Below are 12,277 nucleotides of genomic sequence, written 5' to 3'. Positions count from 1 at the left end.
ATTAAATCAAAAGGAAAAAAGGACAAACTGAGTACATATTCATTATGTGTGACATATTATCTTATGCATAAAGATTCATTCATTTACTCAGCAAAAACTTATTTTATGCCTCTATTTGTCAACAACTATGTTATTCATTGTAGATAAAGAGATGAATATTAGATATATCACAAATTAAGAGAAAAAGAAAGATATGTAAATAAAGAGCTAGCAAGGAATATCAGGAGTTAATTTAGGAAGGAATACAATTTAGCAGTAAACATTTTTAAAAATCCCAATCACATTAATAATCAAATACATGCAAATTAAGGCAACTAGGGGATAACGTTTTCTCCCTATCAAGTTGGCAAAGATTTTCTTTTTTCTCTTTCTTTTTTATTTTTTTTAAGATTTTTATTTATTTATTTGACAGAGAGATAGAGAGAGAGCACAAGTAGGCAGAGCGGCAGGCAGAGGGAAAGGGAGAACCAGGCTCCCAGCTGAGCAGGGAGCCCGATGTAGGGCTTGATCCCAGGAAACCTGGGATTATGACCTGAGCCTAAGGCAGCTGCTTAACTGACTGAGCCACCCAGGTGCCCCAAAGATTTTATTTTTTAACAAATGAAAATACCCAAGTTGGCAAAATTAGTAGAAAGTGGGGACTTTCTAACATACACCTGTAGGAGGGTAGAAGAATCTAGGAGCCTTAAAATGTATATATGCTTTGACCCAACAATTCTACTTTTTGGAATGTATACTTAGGAAATAACTGAGTTTGCCTGAAGGCTGTTCATTGGAGCACTGTTTATGGTAGTGAAAAATTGAAAACATCCTTAGTGTCCTTTGGGGGACTCATTAAATAGTGAAGTATCCTTACACTGAAACACTTTTTAGATATTAAAAGTAGTGCTGTGAATGGATATTTAGTTGCATGAAAGATGTCTGTGATATAGGTTTAAAAAAAAGCTTAAGAACTATATGCACAGTATGGTCCAATTTATATATATATATATAAAAAAAGAATAGTTGTGTAAAAACTCTAAGTAAGATATAGAAACCTGCATATGAAGGCATTACCAATGGTGGTTTCTAGGTATTGGTATTATTATTATTTGTTTAAATTTTGCTTACTTATATTTATTATTTTCTGAAAAACTTAAGTAATTTTTAATTAATAATGAAAGAAAATGTGGTGTAAAAAATTAATGTCCCACATACTGAAATACTGAAACAGCATACATTGGTAAACTTGATTCTTTAGGTACAGAAAGAGTATTTCCAGCCAGGGAAGCAGTGAAGCTTCTTCCAGAAGACTGCTTTGGAGAAAGAAGGACGTGGGAGGAAGTTAAGGGTGAGGAGGGCGGGGACGAGTTGCACATTCTTTCACAAACAGAGAAGAAAATAAAAATACAAACACTGTCCAGGATGGCTCGGGAGGCTGGTCACTCCCTCTAGAAATTTCCACCTGATGTTACTGAGCCAAATGCGACTCCAGTTGGTAGAGACAAGTGGCTAATGTTATTCATGGAGGGGCCCAGGCACTACAGGAAACGGACTGGTGATCTCTCGTCTTGCCCACTCAAGGAGAAGCCACCAGCATGGAAAGCCACTTTACAACCCATTGGGAATCTTAGTCCAATAGCTGGAAAGGCAGTGGCTTCCCTAGGTGACTGGAGGTGGGGCCACTCTGCCTCAGAGCCAAGGCCTACCTTCTGTGAGCCTGGAGAATCCTAGCCTTCTCTGGGGGGGCGGGGGGCTGACAGGGAGAGAGTTTGCAGGTGTCCAGCCAACCTCCTCTTGAGCCACACATTCCAAGCCTCAGAATGTGCTCAACTGCAGGAGACTGTATCAGAAACCACTATAGGCCTAGACAAAATACTCTGCTCCAGTGGTCAGGTGGAAAATATCATCTTGATTCCAGAGGAAAAGAAAACCTCGAGAGCTTTAGCGGGGACAGAGTGAGCCAGAGCAGGAGGGTGGCATCCAAGAGGAGGATGCACTGGACTCAGCCAGAAGACGTGCTTTCAGATGCCGGCGGGGGTAATCAATGACTTGTTTGTCCTTTTGACAAGTCACCTAACCTCCCTGAGCCTCATTTTTTTCATCAGTAAAGCTCTGGTACTAATTATACTATTACCCATAGGTGTTTCCCTAATTTGGCTGAGTATGAAAATCATGCTTGGCTCCATTCCAGATATACCGAATCATATTCTTTTGGGAGGGTCTGAGAATCTGTATTTTAAACAAAGAAACGAGTTTGAGAAACCTGAGTCCTGCTCATCAGGCTGTTGTGGAGACTTTCTGGCTGGTAAAGTACTCTGCACATGGGGCAGTTCTTATGAGACTGGGTCATTGCGTGGTGAACACAATAATATTTCTTCTTAGGTGGAACCTTCTAGAAGGAGACTCAAAAAGCAGGAGGTGGGAAAGGAGGCTCTGAGGTCCAACCTTTGATGGTTCCTGTATCCAAGGATACACCACCATAATAAACCCAAGCCTATTAGATGTAACTTACCTGGTATAATTAGCCAAAATGCAGTAATCAGTCCCCATGGTTGTTGCTGCCAAGTACAGCATAAACAACATCAGGGCTCTGAAAAACAACACATTTTCTTCACACATGTGATTTTGCAGGTCTATTTTCCTTCAACCATGGTTTGCGAAAATGTAGCCTCCTGCTGCGGCATTGAGAGATCCACATGAGAGTATAGCTCCTTGGGAAAGGTCTGCTTGGAGACCTGGAGCTGGTAGGTATGCCAGCCTGGGTGCAAAGAGGAGAGGTTCTACTTTCCTCACAGACTTTTCCACAGAGAACCAACAGGGCAGAAAAATAATCCTGGTAGAGGCACCCAATGGGGTCATGGTTATTGGTTGTGGAGGTCTTTCTTGGCTGTTTTGAGGATTCAGGAAGAGAATGTCTGGAGCATGCATTTGGGGGTAGAATGGCCATTGTGTATAATGATGAAATCTGCACACACACACCCGGCCCCCCAGAAACCAGTGTAACGTCATGATGCATGCAGTCCATGGCAGGTCACTGAGCATATGCAGGTGGATGAGCGCAGCTTTTCAGTATTATTCCTATGGCTTTTTGCAGAATCTGGTCTAAACATTTGATTGTTGGTTAAGAACTTACAACTTTAGTTGTAAGTTCTATCATCAGGTAGAACTCGTAAGAAGAAAAATGATGATACTAATTCAGTAGTCCTCCTATCTGTCATCGTTTGAGGAGGTAGGGTCAGGCTCTGTCTCATGAGCTCATATCATCATTGCCCTTTCTCACTGTGATGGTTCTTTTAGTATCTCAAATTTATAGATAAGAATCCTGCTGCCCAAGGTCACCAAGTTAGGTGCAGTCCTAGCAGTCTACTTCCAAAGCTGTTCTCTTAACCACTGATCTGTGCTACTTACCAATCCTGTGTAGCGTCACAGAAGAAATTACACGAAGGCCATCTGTTTGGCTTCATCTAGTAGTTTTACCTGCAAATGCCAATGGCCTTGGCTCTCTGGTTGTTACTCTGAGGAAATGCACAGGAAATAGGCCTGGCCAGTGACCATGGAGGGGCTCAAAGGATGCCTTCCCTGGTGCTCCAGATTGCAAAGTGGGCTGTTTCTATCACAGCGTGATGTGATAGGCTTAGAACCTATGAAGGGCCTCGAATTCCCTGGAAGTCATAGAAATTCTCCTGTCCATGAATAACTGAGGGTGTGGAAGGCAAAGGAGTACCAACTCCACCCTGTTGTTAAGAGAGAACTTAGTGCCAGGGCGGAAGACAATGACCAAGCGTACAGGCCTAGATTTGAGCCCCAACATTCCTGCAAGTCACTTAAGCATTCTGCACCTCGGTTTTCTACGTGAACAATCAGGAAGGTATTTCTCTTACTGGGAAAATGAAATGATATAGATATGCCAGTACATTATGGATAGAAATATAAAAATATAAGTCCAATTCACTACCATCAGCCTTTGGCAGAGGGACACACAGTTTCTGGGATGAGCTCTGGGTGCCTTTGCCCTCATCACCATTAGATCAATGGTGGACTTTTTTTTGCGTGTCTTCCTTTCTGCAAGAGGTGGATTCTTCTTGCAAGACCTACCACACCATGCCCTTAATATCTGGGTCTAGATTAGAAATCAGGATTTTGTAGGTGACAGAGAAGGCCAAGGCAGGCTGAGGACATGACTCTGTGGGCGGAGTGAGGGAGAGTGGGTTTTCAACGGAGGATGAAAGAAGCAGGAGACACTGACTTGGCCCAGGTTAGCTCAGGTACACATGGAAGAGCTGCTTGTCAAGGTGCATGGTTGAACTTAGAAGTTGGCAAATGAGAACTAGTGGAGAAACCGAGAAACCAAAGAATCCATGTCAACTAACTTCCTCCCCCAGAAGACTTCTTATCTTTTATTCTAGCACAAGCAAACGCATTTGATTATACACCCTTGTTCATTATTTGGGAGAAAGTGTTCATAAGAAAATGGCAAGAAACAGGCAGCAGTTGGGAGGAGAAATGGGAGACCTAGATTTTTCCACAAACCCCTGGATCATACCCTGAACAGTCTCCTCCCCGAGGCTCGGTGTGGGCTGTGGGGTCCTCTTGTCATAAAGCTGCACCGCACAGATGTGCACGCAGGATTGCAAATGTTAATAGCTCAGCCGCTTCGCATTTCTTTTTTTTCTTACAGCATTACCCTGATTAAAAAAAAAAATCCCATTTAAGAAATGAATCTGATTTTGAGTTAAAAATACCCAATTCAAACATCAAAAACTGGCCCGAGTACAATTATTCCCCATTCATACTGGAAACAGGTTGACTCAACAGCCCTCCTGGTAGCCTGTAGTTTTACTGAGGTCGCTTCTACCCTCACCTCTTGTGAAATCTGGATCCATCCTCTGGCTGAGTCTGAAGAATGATATCTCCATTGGAAGCCCCAGAATAGGGGGCTGTTGTTTCACCAGAGACCTCCCAGCCCCCTTAATGGCCTGATGCTCTCGGCTATAATATTCTAAATACACATTACAGAGAGCACGAGCATATTCATAACTGCCCCATTGTGGCATTTAGATTTACCCTTGAAATTTATCTTTAATTTTTACAGTTGTCTCCTTAACCATGTATATTACTCCCTTCTTCAAACAATCTGTCTTCCTGTTGCAGTTTTTCTTGAAACCAAAGCATAATTAAATATTAAATTAATATTTCATTTTAAATTAAATATCAAAGGCTTCAGTCTAATCTTGCACTTGTGCACTGCTGGTTCTCACCTCATGTTCTTGTTCCTATATCCACAAAGGCAGGTGCCACCTCTTAATAATGTGTTCCTGTATTATCTTTGTCCTTTTTTTTTTTTAATTGATGACACTGAACTTTTGCTACATTGAAACAAATGGATGTAGGGAAAGACTTTAATGTAGCGAAGGTTAACAACGTAGTTCAACAGCCTATGGCTTCAACCCCACCCATCTCCACTTCTTGAAGAAGAAGTTCACTGTGCCAAATAGGTAATCATCTTAGAATCATATAATGCAAGAGTTCACAAGGGATCTTAGAGGCATTTTAGCCCAACGATTTGTCTCTGCAGAGAGATAAACCAAAGTCCACCAGCCCTTGAAGGTGATGAATGGTCGGTCAAGGGTAGGATGTAAAGCAGATCCCAGGCCGGACCAGTTTTATCTCCATTGACTATCAGTTGCTGCAAAAAAATTTAACTTGGGAGCATTAAAATGCTAAATTGAACATAGGCTCTGTATGTTGGACCCATGAGCAGTAGGGCAGAAAAGGTAGATGATTGGACAACAAAATTGGGAGGAAGTGGTAGGAGAGACAGAAGAAAGCAAATCAAAGCACAAAGAAGGCAGACCTCACAGGAATCAATATGGAGGCTCAAGGCTCTTTGAAGACATGGATCCTGGGGGGAGATCAGAATGGAGAAGTCCCAGAGGTAACATGAAGGTAAGAGCTGGAGTCTGTATATCTGAATTCTTCCCCATGCTAGGTTGCTCTACACTTTCCTGTTCTGCCAATAGAGTGACAGTCTTTGACCAGAGCCACATGGAGAGGTATTCCTGATGCATGGTTTCTCCTTTGCTTGCATAGCAAAGTCCATCCTTTGATCTGGTGTTTGTCTGGCACTCACGTTACATAGATTTTAGGTTTCTTAGGCAGGATTCTTTTCCATTGTTTTCTTTATCATTGGAGAAGGATGAGATTTCAAGTTAGGACTGGAGAGATCCTCTAGTTCTGTGGGCCAGACCCCTCAGGGGACCACGGGCTCTATGCATACCTGATAAAAGTGAAGCTTGTTTGCTACAGATGAATGCACATATGTGCAAACATACAGCTAGACTCAGACTTCTAGAATTTTCTTAGCCTCTTGATGGCCATCCATACACTCAATGATGGTCCTAGGCACCAATTGGAGATTTACCGTTGAGGAAAGTTGAAACCCAGACCAACATCCCAGAGCAATAGCCCAACTGATCACTCAGATCTTTCCTCACCCTATCATCTTATTTGTCTCTTCTCAAATTTCTGCAAAGGAATTTGATCAGCCGTTGATGCTGCAATCTTTGTGATGAGTACTCCCGTTGGTCAGGGCGTAAATGACCTTCTGCCTGCAATGCCAATGCTGTCTTTGTTCAGGGTTGACCAAAACTCTAATAAAGAGTCCCCTTTCCATGTTAGCTTGTGTCCCCTACATTTTTGGGAAACAGAAGTAGAGTCATAAGCTAGGGTAAGCATTATCTGGTCTCTGTGCCTCCTCTTCAGGAAAGAAAAAAATCATATAGAATTTATACATCTCACCAACCTCTTGGGAAAATTAATATTGAACACCAGCCAGCTTTTTTTTTTAATGAGTGGTTCCCGTAGATATTTTTAGTTAAATACTATTTACTTATAAAATAAAACCTTTACACATTGCTTAAAGTTTATATCTATTTGCTGGGTCCAAGATATGTAAGTAACCTCATATATTATACCCGCAATCAAAATGAGAAATGACACGTAAGATCCAGGCTCTCAGGAGAAATATTATGAAATCTCAAGGTATTGATGAAAGTTTTTCCAAGGCTGATCCAAATGGGATTTAGATTCTGTGGCAGTTGAAATGTGTATTATTAAACTCCTTAAGCAAACCCGAATGACTCCCAGTGGAGGATTAAGACATTCTATGTATAGCAAAGACGAAATTCTCATGTCTGAGTTTTCTCTATTGAATTCCCCCTTGATTAGCTTCTGTAATTTTTAACTTCATGCCATGCCATAATTATTTAATAAAAGGTAAATATAAATTATATTTCAGTGGGGATATGACCTTTTACCTTAATGTTATGTTACTAAAGAAAGACGTAGATAAATAGAGCCTATAGATCGAAGCATATTTTTAATTTACTCTGTTTTTGCCTTGCTAGCACTTTTCTGTGTCTCTGTCAGCGGAGGGCTTGGCAGCACTTCACAGCACCCCCCACACTCCATGTGGTAGGAGAGGTTGTAAATTCACACTGATGATGGCGGTTAATGATCTGGTTGGCCCTTAGAGGCAGTGTTGGTGCTGGTCTTGGGCACCTCATTAGCAAATTGAGGTTTGCTTGGCTCACACCAGGACTGAAATGTCAGAGAACACCCAGGGAGGTGGGGGGGAGGGGGATGGAGTGAAGCTGGGATTCAACATGAGGCTGAATCTAGCAGATGCAAAAGCAACTGGCCAGTTGGGAAGTCAGTTTGGAACCAAAGTCGAAGTGGTCCAGTCTCATCTCGATGTTCTGAAGGCTGAAAGCCGGAGGAATAGACCGACTTTCCTTCTTATGATTTGGTGTTGACTAAACAGTTTCGACTTTATGATTTGTACTTCAAAAGTGCACTTGATTAAATGAAATTGTGTGTGCACATGCATGTGATTTTCTTCCTGTCCATGTAGATGACTGTGTGTTTTTACCATTGTCTTTTCATCTGGGATATACAGCCCATCCCACCCCACCATTTTTGCTATGAAGTCTGGCAGGGGCCTGCCAAAAAACACTCAACATCAGAAATAGATGAGTATGCCTAATCTACTTACTCAGTTTAAAACATGAGTTGCTAACCCAGTGTGGTCAAGATAGTCTGCTATTTCTGATTTGGGTGGGGAGTGAGGAGGGGAGGGCGGGCAAGATAAACCAGACATTACCCTTGCGTCCCGGTGGTTTCCTACCTAATGGGAAGAACAGTGGGTACAAATGTGGGATCAATTCTGTGCAAGAGAAAGCACCATCTACATCCCACCTCCGTGTGCTGATTAAGGCCTGGCTTTAGCGAATTCATCTGCAAGCGGCAGGAAGGACAAGGGAGAATGAGATTAGTGGTGGTCATGGGGGACCCCTGGAGCTCTAGCAAGAGGGAGTGAGAGCTTGCCTGGGTGAATGGGAAGAAAGGACAAGGACAGTAGTGGAGACAACGGGGGCCTTGGAGGGGCTAGATTTTCTACTCCAGGGGATAGTCCCTTACTTTATAGCCAACACATTGTGAGCACACCCATATCTTATCATTTCCATTTTCTCCGTGTAAGAAAATTGGTACCCTAGGTAACAAAATGGTGCGTATTTGAAAAAAGATGAGGCAATGATTGATTTAGAGCATTTTGTCACTGGGTCTGTTCGCCCTGCAGCACCGGACAGCTGTTTGTGTTTGCTGATTGATACCAAATGGGGCCCTTCTCCCACACTCAGTGATTGAGAAGTCAAGCAACCTGGCAGGGCTGCACTTTCCAGATCTGCAGACCTCTGCTAGAAGCTCCAAGAGGAAGCGTGGGGAGGGGCAGAAGGATGGCTGCAGGGGGTGGGTGGAAGGAGAAGGCAGCACGGCCACTTTTCAACACTCTTCTCTGCTCCTCACCAGCTCCGGCCCAGTAGCTCAGTGCAGAGCGGTAGCCTTTGGCCCAGGCAGCTGTTGGCATATCTGGATAGGACTTGGAATGACATCTCTAATTCAGCAGAAAAGGTTAAAGCACAGGCCTAGGAGTTAGAGAAGCGAGGGTACAAATTCCACCTTTACTGCCTGACACAGTATTGAAAATGGAGATAAAACCCAAATCGTGGGATTGTAACGAGGGTTAAATGAGCTAACCTGTATAAAAGGCTTAGCATGGTGCCTGTAATATAGCAAGCCTTTGGTAAATTCTAACAGTGGCAATAACGATTTTCATTATTGAATATTATATATAGCCACTAAAAATACTGTTATTAAAGAAAAAGCCTCAGAAACTGCTGACATTATAATGCTAAGTGGGGAAAAAAAAGTTTACAGAATGATTCCAATTATACACACGGCTATTCTTACATGTGTTTCTGGGTAAAATGGTAATTTGAGTCCACGTGTTTAATCTGCCCTTAGCTCCAGAATATATCAGAGGATATTTTAAAGAAAACAAAAAAGAAAAAGGAAGGAAAATCTAGTATTCATGTTTGAAGCTAGGCTGGTGTCATCAGTATTCCAGAAATTCTGTGCTGGTGTGCTGTTGTGCACAGACAGGGTTGTGTTGGACGATGTGTGAAAGCTGGACTCATCATTCCCCTCGAGGCCTCTTCTGTCCCCACCTCACAGGGTAAGAACAAGCAACGCAGGCAGAAACTCAATCTTGAATGGAGAAGAGTATACCTAACAATGCTGTACCCAGTGAAGTTGTCATTTACATGTGAGGAAGACAGAAAGATATTCTCTTATTTCAAGATCATGGACAGGATTCAACTCTTATTCTTACTAATGTAACCTGACTGCTGGAGGATTGAACCAGTGATGAACATAAGAATAGACAATTTATGGTATCACAGGACTCCTGGTCATCAGAGAAAGCTGTTAAATTAGAGTATCTCAATTATTGTTAACGTAACGGCAAAGCTTAATGTAAATGTGAAAATTAGTCTAAAAGGTACAAATCATAGAAAATCTAAAGATAATAATATTAGCTGAAGATGACAAACAACCAACCAAAATGTAAAAATGGAAACTGTGAGGTATGGAAATGAAAGGTGGGCAAAATTCCTTATATGTGGAGGGGCTTACCAGACTCAAATAATTAGAAAGAAATATTTTTAGAGAAATCTAAAAGTGCTGCCTTAAATTAAAATAGGATGTATATCTTTCTCATTACTGGAGAAAAATATATTTATTAAAAAACTATCAGAAATACAAGGAGAATGTGGAAGGATAAATTTAGAGTAGCAATTATACATATAATACGTTAAATCATAGGGTCAAAAAGATACATTAAATAATGCATTTAAAGCATTACTCATGGAACACAGACAAAACTCCAATGTATTAATTCACAAAAAACTTAAATTCCAAAAGACAGATATTCTGCAGGACACCTTTTTGAATCCAATGCAATGAACTAGAATAAATAATTAACTAATACCCAGGCATCTCAAAATTTTAGGATATTCTCTTCGGAACAAAGGGAAGACAAAATTAGAAATATGGCTATTCAGAAAGTTGCAACAAAGCAGGGCTTGGAGGGGGAGAACCACAAATATATTAGAAATTTTAGATATACTGTGTAGCATCTATGCTAGAACATTTAAAATATCAATGAAATGCATGAGTTTTCTAGAAAAATACAAATGATATTGAGAAATAAGGAACGAACCTAAGGTTTCTGATTGGCAATCTGATGGATGATGGCTATTCACTCAAAGCTGGGTGAGCTTGGGGTATCTGGGGTGGGTGGAGTCTATGGGCCATCCCTGTGGAAATTCCCAGCCAATACCTGGACAGATAAGGTAGAATCGCTGGCAAGCTATCTGGACTGGAGATAAAGATTTGTGATAGTCAGCATGACATGGAAATCGTAGTGGCACTGATGAGGTTGATGAGGGAGAATATAGAGCCAAACAGAAGACTGGCTTGGCAACGGGCATGAGGAGCAGCAGTGTCTACAAGATGGAGGAAGAGCGGTCCTCAAAGTGGGCTAAGACGACGTGGCTGGGGAGGTAGGAGTGAAACAGGGCAGTGCACATTTAGGAAAGGTGATGGGTGGAAGAATTTCCAGCAGGAGAGTATTTCCAGTGTCATAACTTGCATTTATGATAAGAATGGAAAAATTCTGGGGCGCCTGGGTGACTCCATCGGAAAAGTGACTGACTCTTGGTTTTGGCTCAGGTCATGAACTCAGGGTCATGGGATTGAGCCCCAAGTCAGGCTCCACTCTCAGTGGAAAGTCTGCTTGGGATTCTCTCTCTCCCTCTCCCTCTGCTCTTCCCCACTTCCCCCTCTCTCAAATAAATAAATCTTAAAAAAAAAAAAAGGGAAAGTTCCTCTTGGTTCGGCTAAAATGTTACTGGTGATTTTGACAAGAGAAATTTCACAGACTTCTTTCAAGCTTTTAGTCAAGAGATAATATCCATGCTGTGTAAGTGTCATAGAGCATAGGATAAAATATAGAAAGCTTCTCAATTTATTTTTCAAAGCTGGTATAAAATAATTATCAACCAGAAGCTGGCCAATACCATGCACACAATCCCAATTATTAATATGGGCACATAAACTCCCAGCAAGAGCAATAGTAACCGATACTTGTTGAGTGCTCAGTAGGTGCTAGGCACTATTCTCAGTAACTTAATTGATTTGATCCTCACAGCAGGAATTTAAGAAAATATTAACAAGTTGTATTCAGAAATATACTGAAGCTCTTCAGTGAAGACATAAATGTTATTAAAGAGCCTGTTTTAGGGACTGCAAAAAAAAAAAAAACAAAAAAACAAAACAAAACAAAAAACAGAAATATACTAAGCAAATGATATACCACATCTGTGACTAAAAGTTTAATTGTGAATATTGGGAAATCTATTATAAAATATAAGTTGGTTAAATGAGAAAATTTATGACTGGAATTTTCTAAAATTCTAACAAGTCCTGGTAAAAACCCTTATTGAAGCATGAGAACTAATTTGATGGTGAAATGTTAGCGTTATTCCCATTCAGAGAAAAACAAGCAAGAATATTCACCATCATCCTCATTTTTAGACAGTTTGGGACATTTTAGCCAACACAAGAATGAGATTAAAGAACTAAATGGAATTAATATACAGACAAAATATGTAGATGCTGTGAATGTATGATCCTAAGAATGAGCAGTAATAATTAATGACATCTGTCAGGGGTTTCGTTACAAAATAACAGATAGCTACCATTGGTTAAGAACTTTGCTGCACCAAGAACTGTGTTGAGGACATTATATCAATGGTTTCATTTAATTTTGACAGCAAACCCATGAGATGGATTTTAAACATAAGCTTACAGAAATTAATAGTGGAGCTGGAATTCA

At 41.1% G+C, this 12,277-nt stretch overlaps 1 protein-coding gene across 1 annotated transcript in view; it reads left to right on the top strand.

The window, feature by feature from the left end:
- The window catches only part of EBF2 (EBF transcription factor 2), a 187,581-nt gene that overhangs the window by 155,485 nt on the left and 19,819 nt on the right, over window positions 1-12,277 (top strand). The window lies entirely within an intron of this gene.

This window comes from Leptonychotes weddellii, chromosome 2 (assembly GCF_054177405.1).
Source record: "Leptonychotes weddellii isolate Sample4059 chromosome 2, ASM5417740v2, whole genome shotgun sequence".
In the NCBI taxonomy this organism is placed as follows: domain Eukaryota; kingdom Metazoa; phylum Chordata; class Mammalia; order Carnivora; family Phocidae; genus Leptonychotes; species Leptonychotes weddellii.
Note: the sequence above shows the minus strand (reverse complement) of the source record. Positions and strands in the feature narration are given on the sequence as shown.